This window comes from Hippopotamus amphibius, chromosome 5 (genome assembly GCF_030028045.1).
Source record: "Hippopotamus amphibius kiboko isolate mHipAmp2 chromosome 5, mHipAmp2.hap2, whole genome shotgun sequence".
NCBI classification, from domain to species: domain Eukaryota; kingdom Metazoa; phylum Chordata; class Mammalia; order Artiodactyla; family Hippopotamidae; genus Hippopotamus; species Hippopotamus amphibius.
Genome location: NC_080190.1, coordinates 161,601,101 through 161,616,354, shown reverse-complemented (window position 1 = coordinate 161,616,354; position 15,254 = coordinate 161,601,101).

Here is a 15,254-nt window from a genome sequence, read left to right as displayed (position 1 = left end):
CTGTTTCACTTGCTGGGATTTTTTTTCCTATTCTGCTTTAATTGAATTATGGTTGCCTGGGAATGGCCTTCAACACAGTTTGACTCAGAAGTCCTTTAATGGTGATCTGATTTAACTCTAATTTTCAGAAAATGGCTCTTGGGTTTCTTTACTTCAGAAATCAAGGCACTGAAAGATTAACAGGGCAATAGGATAAAGAACGTTCATTAGGCACCATGACAGTAAATTTCTCTATCTTAATTTTGTAGTACAATCTATTGTTTATCCAACCATCTTTTAATTAATTAGCAATTAAGGTTACTAAGGATGTGAAGATGCCCATTAATAACGCTTGGCAAATTACTCTCACGGTCTGAGGAAAGCTGAATTTCAGCCCTCTCTTTTTTTTCAGTCGATATCAGTTACCTTTCCTATTACAATTTGTTGTTCACTTTTGCCAGTAATACTGAATATAGCAAATAACCTGGACAAAGAGCTTGACCCATGTCCTTGTCCTAACTTATGTCATAAACTTCCTTCATGACCTTGGGTCATATGCTAATCAGAATTGCTAGTTAAGATGACACTCAAAATAACTGGGTAGTCAAATGAGATAAATTATTTTATCCTATCTTAGGACACAATCATATTTGCATTGAATAATAAGGCCTAAGAGTTTGTTCTCCCCAATGTTCTCATTGTGGAGAAATACAAAATAAAACAAACAAAAGACAAGAAGAAAGAAAACCAGAGTGTGTCAAATATTTTAACTGGCTGGCCACCCACATTGGCCTCTATTTTAGTTAAACTGCATAGACATAACTCTGTTTTCCACTTTATTTAAATAAGCTCTAAGATGCAGTCACCATAGGCTAATGGAAACCATGCACCATAACAAATGAGATTAAAGTATGTTCCATGAGATCGCAGCAGGTGTCCTTATGCAAAGTGTATTTGACCAAAGCACAGATCTTTCCTCTCAGCTATCTTTGATCAGCAGTGTAGATCCCAATAGTGTTGGATTGTGTTAGTCGTGATCCAAATCAGTCTAGACAAGCTAGAGTCTTTCCCATCCTCGTTCCTCATCTTCCTGTCCCAAGAGCAAGCCTTTCTCGGTGTCTTGACTTCTGGGACTTTCTCCAAATGGAAATGCTTCCATCCTTGCCCAATCTGAATCTGACTCTCACTCTGAGGATCTCTCAGGTGAAATAAATGGAAAGTAGGTGCTGTGTAATTCTAAACTTTCGCTCACTTTTTTGGCTCTGGGCATGGTCAGAGTGTACCTGCTGACACTGGACGGGGATTCTGTGGCTTAAGTGGAATTATAAAGCCATTGAGACAGACTGGCTAGAAGGTGAGATAAATATCAGTTGCTTATTTACTTTGTAAAATGTAGAGGTTGGAGATTTATTAATATGTGGGGGTATTTCTGCCCTCTATCTCTTAGCTTAATGCTGGTCTGTTTGAGATTCTCAGGTTGATTTCTTAGTATTTGTGATTCCTAAAAAGAGAAAGTACACACGCATTAGAACGGTAAAAGTCCAAAACACTGACGACACCAAATGCTGGTGAGGATGTAGAGCAACAGGAATTCTCATTCATCACTGTTGGGAGTGCAAAATGGTACAGCCACATGGGAAGACAGTTGGGCAGTTTCTTATCAAGCTAAACATACTCTTACTATGCAATCCAGCAATTTTGCTCCTTGATATTTACACAAAGGAGTTGAAAATACATGTCCACACAAAATCTGCAGACAGATGTTTACAGCAGCTTTATTCCCTACTGCCAAGAATTGAAAGCAGCTAAGATGTCCTTCGACAGGAAGATGGATAGACTGTGGTATTACCAGACAACGGAATATTATTCAGTACTATCGAGAAATGAGCTATCAAGGCACAAAAAGACATGGGAGAAGGGACTTTAAATGCATATTGCTAAGTAAAAAAAGCCACACTGAATGATTCTAACTATATGACATTCTGGAAAAAGCAAAACTATGAAGACATTAAAAGATCAGTTGTTGCCGGGAGTTGGGGGGAGAGAAGGATGAACAGGTGGAGCACAGAGGAATTTTAGGGCAGTGAAACTGTTCTGTATGATACTGTAATGATGGATACCTGTTGTTATACATTTTCCAGAACTATGTATGTGCAGTACTAAGTGTGAACCTTAATGTAAACTATGGACTTTGGGTGAGAAAGAAATATCAATGTCCATTCATAGATTGTAACAATGTACCACCCTGGTGTGGGAAGTTGATAGTGGAGGAGGCCGTGGGTGTGTGGGTGTGTGGGACGTGGGGTGTATGGGAGCCTGCTGTACTTTTCCCTCAATTTTGCTGTGAACCTAAAACTAATCAAAAATTGTCTATTTTTTTAAAAAAGTGAAGAAATTAACATTTTTGTACCTGTAGTGTTTCAGGTATTGTGGTGGGCACTTGGCACACACTTCTTCATTGATCCTTTCAACAGCCTTGAGTAGATTAAAGAACTTAGGCTCAGAAAATTTAAGCAATTTGTTCAAGGTCACAGAAAAAATAAGCAACAGAAAAGAGATATGAATGCATGACTGTCAGGCTCTGAAGATCATGTTTATCTCCATTCAATCATCATAGCCCCTCAGACCATGAAGCTGGAAAGAAACATCCCTCGGCTTCCACTCTGCTCCCCACCGGTATGAGTCTGCTTCACTACATGGCAAGGGGGCTCCGTGGTCCACCGTGACTCAGACAGAGCAGTTGGAAAGCGGTACCTGAGAAGTCATAAAAATCAGTCTGGCTTTTTGGCTTCCTCACTATTGCACCTGGGATAATTATAACGGCCCTTTGTCTGTGGAAACTGACATCAAAGTCCTTGACAAAGAGTATCTCTGGTGGGAACTATGATTATCCTCATTTTACGACTGGAGAAACTGAGGAATGGACTTGTGAAGTGGATTGCCCAAGGTCAGCTGGTGAGTCAGGGGACTGACTCTACATCTGTTGGACTCCCAGGCTACACATGAGCCATAATCCCGCTCTTGGCTCCAAACACCTGCCATGTTCATTAGACTAATATTACCATTCCCTGGGTAAAAATTAAGAGATTAAATGTAGCCAAATGACAGCATCTGTATCACTGTGAGGTCCATAGCAAAGAAAGCTCTGTCTCTCTGGGAAATAGGTCACCAGACCTACTGTTTTGCCTAAGCTTCTGGAGTAGGGATCGTGGGAATGAAATCACACCCACTCAAGAAATCCTCAACCACAGTCGTCAGTGGCCGTTTTTATCCTTCAGAGAGGGTCAGCTTTCTGGACATTTAGGAGCGCAAGACCGCCTTGCTTTTGACTAACACTTTGCTTTTGAAGCATACCACGTTGCACACCACCAGGTAGAGAGGAAGAGGCAGAAACTTCAATGTGTTGGAAGATTGAGCTGGCTTTGTAGTTTTTATTCACAGAGGACAGTATGACTTGCCCTCTGTGGAATTTCCATATCTGAACATTAATGAGGCATGTATATGTTGAGTGGTTTAATGTGTTAGTTAATGCAGAATCCTAGAGTTTTGGTCCCAAGACAGGTTATATGACAGAAGCTTGTCTTTAAGACTCAAAGCTATGAAGAATACATTTGCTAGGATTCTGTTCTTAACTGGCTAGGGAGACTGCCAGGAAAATGAATCTCACTGTGCAGAGAAACTAGCCTCCTGTAGTCCCGGGCCAAGCGGTGAGAACAAGGCCGTCATAGTCATCCATGAGATCCAGAGACTCAAATGTCCCCTTGAAAGGGAGCTGGAAAAGGCTAGTCTGAATTCCCCTAGATATGAATTCCCAGGTGGCAATCATCTCTTACTGCTACCTACTAGTTAGATGCCCTTTCACTCTCTCTGCCTGCAAATTCTACTCATCTCTCAAATGTCATCTCCTCTTTGATATCTTTGCTTGAAGGTGGAATTAAATACTCCCTCTCCCATGCCTCTCTCAGCACTTTGTTCTTTCCACTGCTGTGGTATGTGTCTCAGTCCTTCATTGCCTGTTTATGACCTCTCTGTCTTCATCATAAGACTGTGAGCTCCTTACATAACATACCCCATTTGGACAAGAGCATACAGAATCAATAAATCTGTGTGCTATTGACCTGGCTGAACAAGAGCCACGTGGGAGATCCCTGGAGCTGTTTTAGGTCCTCACACAGCTCTGGCTCTCTACCCATCTTCTATTTGGATTTTCCTGTCTCTTGTATCGTTCAGGGTCTGTACGAGTATCCAGTGGTACACACTACTTCTGTAACTGGGAAGAGTTTCAGAAAGGGACTATTTATATAAATGTGTGAAGCCACAGTATACCTGTGCAGTATCCTGAGCTAGCACAGTGGGTCCGTGTTATCCCATGGCCTGAACAAGTGAGGTGTGATTTCAGGACGTGGAGAGAGCGCATCTCCAGATAGGAGCTGTGACCTTGATGTGAGGGATGCAGCCAGCACTTAACCCATAAGGCTCATGTCACTGTCTCCTCCTTCTGATCTCTTGCTACCTGGTAGCCAGAGGGATGGTGAGAGTCCACTGATGCAGTCCACACAGGTCAGCCTCCCCGGCTGAGAACAGGAAGAGAAGGAGATTGAATGGAGGTGTACGGGCACCCAGAAGATACCTAGTACATCACCTAACCACATGTATTCTCACCTATGACCCCTCTGCAGAGACTACACTCTGGGGAATAATGGTAAGAATTCGTAGTGGAGTGAGTTAGATAGACCTGGTCTCGGCATGCATCCTTAGACACATTACTTGAGAATTGCTGTCTCAGAGCCTCAGTTTCCTCCTCTATAAAATGGGGATGGATATAAGTGTCTTATATGGTAAGTATGAAGACTATATGAGAAAATATATATAAAATTCCCAGGACAGTGGCTGGCACACAATGGGTATTCACAATTCATCAATTATTCCACACACGGCTCATTCCCTCCCTTCCTTTTTTGTTATAAGTAATTCTTCAATGAGTATTTCCGTGCAGATTTTTTCTCCTCTATTTTGGACTTTATTATATTGTTTGGTGGATTTTATTCTAAAGAGAGTGTTGCACAATTGGACTTACTAGGAATATAGACAAGCATCTACAACACGGCATCCTCTCTCCATTGTCCCCTCCAGTTCCATATGATAAGGATGTGACTTCGCTGGATTTAGACATGTTGGTCAGTCTGAGTATGAATCTGATTTTGCTTTGGAAGGGAGTAGGTCACAACCTTAGTCCTGACTCCTTAGATATCATCTGCTGTTTTTTTTTCCAAAGACAAAAGGAAGCTACCCCCAAATTTTGTTTTGAGATCCCAGAATTAAAGTGTACATGATTGCCCATTTAAATTGGTCTAAGCTTTTTTGCTATCTGTTTGCTTTTTCATATAATAACGCCCCCATAGATTAGTGGGGCAGGCAACATGTATGATTATACACAGGGCTGTTCTGTTCAGTGGTTTGCCCAAAGTAACACAGTTGCTGAATTACAGTATTTAGCCTACTGCTCACTTCTATTTCCCCTGCTCTGTGTTATGGCCGGCATGTAAAGCAGTCATAAATTATTAGTTTATGTCTAATAAAGATAGAATTAAATGAGTTTGCCCAGCACTGAAAAATCTGGCATATACCTAACTTCAGGGAGCACATAAATCATCTATAAACTGGTGATTCTTCTTTCTGAGGGCCTGTTGTATATGGAAAGTACATTTCATTAGGTTCTCTAAAGCCCCATTTATTTCACAGCTTTCTGCCAATCTAATAGCTCCCAGCTAATGGTCCTGGTGCCGTGGTGATAGGCATCACGGAAATGCAAAGCGATAGAGTGAGGTAGATAAGTACACCGGTTTATGTGGGGTAAGTTATACATTAGAATTGCCCTTTCTTTATTTACTTGGAAGTTCATTTCTTTACTTGATTCATTTCTTAAATGCTGTTCCCATTTTAAGGCCACCTTTCTCATGGCAGAGTGTTTGGATGGTTTGGTGCAGAATGGATTTTGGTAACAGGCTTATTCCTCTAAAATAGCACTTGCCCTTTAGAACAGTGTGCTTTAAGGGGTTGTTATCAACATGTAAATTGAAATTCCCAGAACCTTGGGCAAAGGTGATTAGAGCTTATGTAGAACTCAGTAAAGAAGACATTAGGGAATTTACTCTAAAATAATGAACTGCAATGTGCTGATCTCTATTATTCTCTCTCACTCTCCATTGCTTTCCCGCCAGCCACCCCTCCCTTGCATTCCTCCATCCTCTGTTCCATTTTTATTTGACCAAATTTTTTAAACATTTTATTCTTTATTTTTGTTTTTCACAGTAGGTCCTTGTTAGTTATTTATTTTAAATATTATTTGACCAAATTGCAGGCCAATGCAACAGCCTCTCCTTTTCTTTGCTTATTTATTTAATTAATTAACACACATTTTTGAAGTAATAAAGAACATTTGTGTATCAGCCCTCCAGCTTAAGGAACACATCGCGATTTCTTTAGAGAGCAGCCGCCCCTCTCCTATCGCCTACCTCTCCTTCCCCTTGTGTTAATCATTCCACTGTGTTTCTCGATAACACAGCCACCTGCATATAATTCCCTAACCATTTAATGCTTAGCTTTTTTCTGTTTGAGGCTTTTAGTGAACAGAATCATACTTTATACGTTCTTCTGCAATGTATGTCTCTCTCTTGCCATGTTTTTGAGACCCACCCATAATCACGCACATAGTTGTAGTTTATGTCTGGTTACTGTAGGTTGCAGAGTGTGGAAGGACCACCATATATTGTGCTGGTGGGGGGCAGTTGGGTGAGTTTCCATTTTTTGCTATGATGAACAATACCGTGAAGAACACACTCGAATGTGTGTGCTGGTGCTTACGTGTGATTCCTATCCAGTGGGGATTCCTAATCTTTCTCACCTCACGGAAATGATACTACTGGTAGTAGAGCACGGGGGATAAGCTACAGGGAATTGATGCTATATCCATGAATTTTATGTACATTGCATAAATATGATAGGAAAAGTAAAGTCAAAGGAAGTATTTTCAAAATTTTAATGAAAATTGTGAGCCTGTTTCCATAAATACAATTTCTTTTTATCAGGCTTTATGCCTGAAATGGTTGTATATAATTTCTCATGAAATTTTTTAATGGCAGTCTCTTCAAATTCTTGATGGTCACTATATACAAGAAACTGCACGGGTAGGTGATATAAAATGAACAATATGTTTTTCAACTCTAAAATTTTACAACAGTGACAGGATCTAGTAACTGTCTTATTGATTCCATTGCTTGTCACAATGCAAATACATTTCAAATCCTAAAACAGTTTCTTATGAAGTTCTTCAAAATAATGGTGAACTCCAGTTTTAATGTACATGGAAGTTCAGGGTGAATGCAATACTTAGGGTGCCCGTACAGCTGATCTGAGCTGGCTCGGGTGCTGCTCAGAAGACACAGCAAATGCAAACAGACATGGGTATGCGATGCCTGCAAGGGATGGTCGGAGATGTGTAACCACCACTGGAAGCTCTTCCCGGTGGGACTTCACTCCCAGCCTTCCTTACCCCAGTCTCTGACAGCCAGTGACCACATGCCGGCCACGTGTTGCTGGACAGTGGCTCTGAGGCACATACCCTGTGTCCATGGTGGCATTTTTGTCCTTGCTAAGCATGTCCTTGTGGTGATCGCCAGATGTCACTTATCCGCTCTTGTGCACATCTATAGGGATCTCCTGGAAGGAGCACGGAGCAAACTACTGGTGGGGGAGTGGGTTGGGATGGGAAAGTTTATGGCTACCCCAGGCCTCACCTGGTCACCCCAAGGTCTCAGGGTGTCAGAATCTTGTAGTACATCCACTGGGAAGCTCTTTTCAACCACAGAAAACTGATAATAGAGTTACTAAGAAGAAGAGAAGTTGCGTGCTCCACTTTACTGTTCAATGCCAGAAAAATTCCCAACTGACTACACCAAAGTGCTCTCCCACCAGCAAAGGGCTAGAGGGTCTATTGCTCCATAATTTCAGCAACAGTTGGTGTAGTACACCTTTAAAATTTTTGCCACTTTGTTATGTGTGAAATGGTAACCTGTGGGGTTTATTTGCATTTCCTTGATGAGAATTTCCCTGAACCAAAGAGAATGAGCATCTTATGTTTTTGGACCATTTTTTGGTCCTCTTCCGTGCAATGCTTATTTTGATCTTTTTTTCATTTTCTGTTTGGTCATTCAGCTTTAAAATTTTTTTGATTTGTAGGAAATATTTATACTCACTAGATACAAAGCCTGTATTGGTTTATTTCAAAAAATCTTCACCCAGATTAAAGCTTTTTACTTCTTTTATTGAGTTTTCTGATGAACAAAATTCTTAACTTCAAGATAGTGAAATTTATCAATACTTTCTTTTAAGGTTTGTGGTTTTTGTGTTTTGTTAAAAAATACTTCTTTACCCACAAACTGTAAATATATTCTCTCATATTGCTTCTAAAAGCTTTGTAGTTTGAGTCTTTACATTTAAATCTTTTTCCCACTAGAACTGATTTTTGGCTAGGGATCAAGTATCATTTTAGTACTTCTGAATAGCCATCATCACAATATAATTTGTTAAGTAGGTTATCATTTCCCCACTCATCTACACGACCATTCTGGGATAATGTTGTTTCTGTTTTTGTGTGTATATCTGTTCATAGGCCTTCTATTTTCTTCCTTTTTTGTTAGTTTGCCTGTTTTTTGTTAGGTTCTGCACTTGTATCAGGTTTTCTTAATTACTGCACCTTTATAATAATTCTTGATATCCAACAGGTGAGGTCCCATAACTTTGTACTACACCCTCAGGAGCATCTTGGCTATTCTTGGACTTTTGCTTTTTCATACAAAATTTAGAATCATTCAATTAACTATATGAAAAAATGCTGTAAGGATTTTTGGTGAAATCACATTAAAGTAATAGATCAATTTGGGAACAATTAACATCTGTAAGATATTGAGTCTCACTCAGAATATTTTATAGCTCACATTTATTTAGACTTCAATGCCTTTCATTAAGTTTTATAATATCCATAAATGGCATACACATTTCTGTTAATTATTGTGTACATTACATTTTATAATGCTATTGTAAATATCTCTTTAGGATTAAATTTTCTATCTTATTTTTACTGGAAAAAATTGATTCCTCTTTTTCTGTGCCTTTCCAACTCTTTTTTGTTTATCATTCTGACCAAAATGTTAACCTTTCCATAATAGGGAATGGTTTAATTAGCATATCACATGTAAATACCAACCTTATATCCTATTGTTTGGAGGATAGATAATAAAATGCTTTTTCTTTTATAAGCCTCTGAAATATGCCCCTCCCAAATTAATATGTTGAAGCCCTAACACCTGCCCCCATGGGACTGTATTGGAGGTATGGATTTTAAGGAGGTAACTAAGGTTCAATGAGGTCAGAAGGGTGAGATCCAATTCCAGTAGGATTGGTGGCCTTAGAAGAAGAGGAAGATCAATCTTTCTCTCTCTCCAAATGCATGTACCAAGGAAAGGCCATGTGAACACACAGCAAGAAGGTGGCCATCGACAAGCCAGGAAGAGGGTTCTCACCAGAACCTGACCATGCTGGCACCCAGATTTCAGACTTCCAGTCTCCAGAATCATAAGAAATAAACGTCTGCTGTTTCAGCCACTCCATCTATGGTATTTTATTATGGCACCCAGAGCCAACTAAGACACTGATATGTTTGGATTTATTTTTATAAGTTGACTATACATTTGCATATTGTCCTGTCTTTTATGTTTCATTTTTTTTCTATCTTGAGTTTATTGTGATTGATTCAATTATTTTTCTTTTCCTCTTTCCACTTTTTCCTCTACTAATTTTGCAGTTATGTGCTCTATGACTATAATTTTAGTAGTCACCTAGCTCTTTTAAAACAAACGTTAACAAAGTCAAAATTTAGAATCTTCATTATACCTTAGAACAACATAAAAATATATAACACTTTAATTCTGATAATCTCCCACCCAATTCCTTTGTGATAGCTGCCCTGTGTCTTAATCCTATCTCGTCCACCTCTACTCTGCTCTCCTCCTCCTCCTCCTCCTCTTTCTCCTCCTTCTTTCCATTCTCTGCCTCTCCTTCTTATTCCTCCTTCTTCTCCTCCTCTTCTGTTGCTATTATATAAACAATAGTGCAACGAACAATCCTATAGAGATATCTTTGTCTGTGGCTCTAATGTTTCTGTACCATAGATTTCTTTTTTCTTAAAATAAATTTATTTATTTATTGGCTGCATTGGGTCTTCGTTGCCGCTCGGGCTTTCTCTAGTTGCAGCGAGTGGGGGTTACTCTTCCTTGCCATGTGGGGGGGCTTTTCATTGCAGTAGCTTCTCTTGTTGTAGAGCATGGGCTCTAGGCACGCAGGCTTCAGTAGTTGTGGCACATGGGCTCTACAGCACAGTCTAAGTAGTTGTGGCGCATGGGCTTAGTTGCTCCTCAGCATGTGGGATCTTCCCGGTCCAGGGATGGAACCCGTGTCCCCTGCATTGGCAGGTAGATTGTTAACCTCTGCACCTCCAGGGAAGTCCTGTACCGCAGATTTCTAGGAGTAGAATTATTGGGTCAGAAAGTAAAGACACTTTCAGGGCTTTTAATTGTACTGATAAATGGCTTTTAAGAAAGCTTAACACATGTACACTCTGACCAACTGTGAATGAATTGCCTCATTTCATCAGACCCAGACCATTGTAGAATGCTATCAATTTAAAAATCATTTCCAGTTTGGGAGTGAATAGTGCTTTTAGCCTGTATTTGTGTTCATAGAACTGTTGGTTGGTTGAACATTATTCTGTTCATATACTTTTGGGGATTTCAAATTCCTCTTCTCTGAGTTGTTCTTTCAATCTTTTGGCAAGTTTACTTTTGCAGTCCTACCAGTATATATAAATTTCCGATATTGTAAAATTTGTTTATGCAGGCTCATATACTTAACATCTACCTGTATCATGTATTAAATTAACTAAATAATTTATTTATCTAATCATTCAACAAAATGTTCTGAGTACTTACTATATGCCAATCAAGGAATCTGTGAAAAATCTTGAGTAGTAATAACTATCTCCTCAAACATTTTTTCCAGTATATTAAGCTTTTCATGTTGCAGTGTTTTCATTTTTATTTTTTAAAGTATATCATACCTCAGAACTTCCCTGGTGGCACAGTGGTTAAGAATCTGCCTGCCAATGCAGGGGACACAGTTTTGATCCCTGGTCCGGGAAGATCCCATATGCCGAGGAGCAACTAAGCCCATGCGCTACAACTACTGAGCCTGTGCTCTAGAGCCTTCGAGCCACAACTATTGAGCCCACGTGCTGCATCTGCTGAAGTCCATGCCCCTAGAGAAGCCACTGCACTGAGAAGCCCGAGGACTACCACGAGGAGCAGCCCCTGCTCTTCACAACTAGAGAAAGCCCACGCGCAGCAATGAAGACCCAACATAGCCAAAAATAAATTAAATTAAATTAAAAGAAAAGCATATCATATCTTACAAAATTGGGAACCTGGGAACTCATTTTGTGCATCAAGCTCTCAGATGGAGGCCTAGTTTTAATAATAAATATAATATGTTGGGCACATGTTAAATAGCATGTTAGGAACTTAGAATATACTATTTAATTTAACTTTATAACACTGTAGAAACAAAAGAATTATTGTCCTCATTTTATAGATGGGGAAAGTGAGGCTTAGAAAATTTAGCAAATGGGCTAAGGTCACACAGGCAATGGGACTTGAGATCTAGCTTTGGACCCATGTCTGTCTACCTGTAAGACCGACACTTTCCTTTTAGAGGAGACTGCCCCTGAGTGCCAATGAGTCCTTCTTGGATTTCTGTGCACGTCAAACTGCAGCCTGGTTCTGTTCCCTGTTCCATGACACTTGGAAGTTTCAGGAACAAAAATAGGAAACTGCCCTCCTTGGTCAAGTGGTCTTGTTAGCAGAGGGGTTAATCAGCAAGAGAGTTTTGGCACAGTCTCAGAGGGCAACCTTCCCACAGCAATCCTTTCTATATTAATCACTTCCTAATCCCTTTTTACTTAAGGTGAAGAAGATACCACAGAGGTTTTGGGAAGTGAGAAAACAACATAAACCCTGGCCCTCTGTGTGAGCCCACATCAGAAAGTTAGTTTTCTCTTTCCATCCTCTCCTGAATAACTTGATTATCTCATCTTCTGCTTGACATATACTGGCTGCACATATTGTGCCTGGAGAGGATCCAGGCTTGGGGAATGTGAGATATGACACAGATGCGGGCACGGTTTTTCTCATTGGCAGGTGTCCCAGGGCCAGAGGTCACGTTAGGGGGATTGTTCCAGGGTCTTTCCCGTGCTACTATTCTTCTCTCTGGTCCAGTTGCTTTTTCTCGTGGCTGCAAGGACCATCACTGTGAGTGGTAGTCTCGGCTTGCCTGGGACAAAGAGGCCACTGGAAGCTCTTCCGTGGGCTGTTGTCACACTGCAGTGCCTCATTCCTACCTGAAAGGAAGGGCAGGAAACTCACCTAACAGCCTGATCCGTTGAGGCATTCAAGCCCCAGCTCTGACCAAGTTCTTCCAGGATGCCAAATCCTTCAATGGCTTCCCACGTGCTACAGATCAAGTCCAAGTTCCTTATCAGAGCATATAAAAACCTTTTACATTCAACCGCATTTTTCTACCTCATTTCTGTTTGCATCCACCATTGGCTCCTAGGTGCCACTCATGTCAAACCTCCCTGGGCCTTTTCATGTGCTTTTTTTGAGAATTATGTTTTACTCGGTGGGAAGTTTTAGGACTTCAAGCCCAGGATGCAACATCTCACATAACCCTGAGAGAACTGCTCCGAGGAGGCGAGGCGGGGAACCGGGATATATAAGAGTTCTACAACAAAGAGCAGGTAGTCTGAAGAGCAAAAGATTATTGTTAATTAAAGAAAAACAGACATGTCAAGTTAATGAATTTAGCGCTTTTCTGTATATGGGAAGATGCAAGAGTCGGGCTCACTGAAATCATTCCTTTGATACGCACCTCAGCTCTCCAGGGCCAGTATCCTGTGTTTTCACATCCTGAGTTTCCTCAGGGCTCGGGGTAGGAAGTGGCTGCCTCTGATGGCTGATAGATTCAGGTATTCATTTTCTTCCCTAAGGGTTCACCAGCTCTCCCTTGGCCAAAGATTAGCACCTGGCATGGTGTATCAACGAGAATTTTCGCCTAAACTGGGATGAGCCTCCACAGCCCCACTGCCTCCCAAGCAGAGTCTATTTCTCCCTGCTTTGTATTATCTGTGAACCTGAGACAGTGCTCTGACCCTCTTGTTTGCATGTCACCTTTCCTTCTAGACTGTGGATCTTAACCTCACCTATTTCTGAACCCCTGTTCACACAATGTATTTTTTTTGTTGAGCAAATGAGTGAATAATCTCTGTTATTTGCAAGGGATTTTATTCATTTCACAATTTTTTTTCTCTATTTTCTAACATCTTTCTTCACAACAAGCCTACGGGTGAGATTATATCCTACCTTTTGGACATGAGAATGCTAAAGGCCAGAGAGGCGATGTGATGCTCTAAAACGGCAGGCTGGTAACCAGCATACAGTTCCTAGGTCTTAGAGAATTGAGGTAGGACCAGAACTCTGCTGATTAAACATGCAATGACTTCTTCGTATTGTAATGCCATGCTGATTGAAGTGGTTGAGCTCTTTGGGTGACTTCGAGTGATGCTTATGCAGAGTTTTGTACTTTAGGCTATTTGGACAGGTCTCCACTGCCTGTAGAGAAAAGCTCAAACTCCTTGGCAAGGTTTCAAGATTCTGGCTTCAATCAAGAATTTAAGTTTTATCTTGAGTTACTCATGTGACCAGAGAACAATGCTCCTTTACTATAAACCAGAGATTGGCAAAGCTTTTCTGTGAAAGGTTTATAGTTAATATTTTAGGCTTTGGGGTCCAGATGGTCTTTGCTGCCACAATTCTGCTACTGTAGGGTGAAAGCATCTATAGATGTGACTTAAATGAGTGGGTGTGGCCGTGTTCTAATAAAACTTTATTTACAAAAACAGGTAGTGGGCTGGATTTGGCTTGTGAACTATAGTTTGCTGATTCCTGTTATAGGTCATTCCTGAAAATGCCATGTATTAGTTATTTTTCACCTTCTCCTCTTCCTCCCCCAATTTATGTTCCTCACTTCTACCTCATTCCCTTCCCTCATAAAGATTTCTACAATCATTTCAACCAATGCTCAGTTTTATCTTATTTCTAAGAAGACAGTAAACAACAGCTTAGAGAAGAGTACATTCATCTCTTGACTCTATTCTGTTTGTGGGCTATTTTATTGATTTAGATTTAGATAGACATATTTAAGGGCTTTCTCTGTCATTGTGTAGCTGTGTGGTCTCAGACAAGTTATTTAATTTCTCTGAGCCTGTACTTCCTCTTTGGTAAAATCAGACTAATAATAACTTTCCTGTTACCTAAAATAAAGCCACCTTTCAGTTCTTCTCTGTCATATCAACTCCTTAGAAAACTCATTGTCTGATGTGATACTGTTTGTTTGTTTGTTGTTTTTCTTTTTTCCATCAGCAGGTAATAGTTGATAAGAGACCAGCGACTTTGCCTAGTGTGTTCACAGCTACACACCCAGTGCCTAGTAGATCTCATTGAATATTTAGTGAATGAAAGATAAAGTTGCTTACAGGTGGGTTTTGAAGATTCACTAAGGAGTGGGATAAATGACTGCCCAGTACTTGGCCACCAGTGAGCTTTCAATAAAGGTGAATTTCCAGAGCACAACTTTTGCTACCTATTTCTGCCGCTATCATTGCTACTACCAATAAGTAAGGCAGACAGAGCATTCTCCACTGTAAAGCAATCGTGATTGTTGGGAAGAGAAAAATCAATTTACAGTGGAACCAGTCTTGGAGCTGAGAGAATACACCACTTTGTTTCTCCATCCTTCATCACTCTGGGACCAAATGATTATTTGGATCTAAATCTGAATGCATCACTCAGCTCAATGACTGAAAGATCCTCCTCTTACCCTATAAGTTGATACCATCTCCTTTTTCTCTTGACTTATCACTTTGTATCAATAGTTTGCTTCAGCTAAAAGTACATGTTGGAAATTACTTTCATGTTCCTATCGATTCACTGTTGATACATTAATCAATGAATCCTCACAGCTTTTCGTCAAAGTTGATTTTAGTTATATGAGGTAGACACCATACTCCCACTTTCGGGATGAATCCCGAATACTTTAAGCTTCAGCTC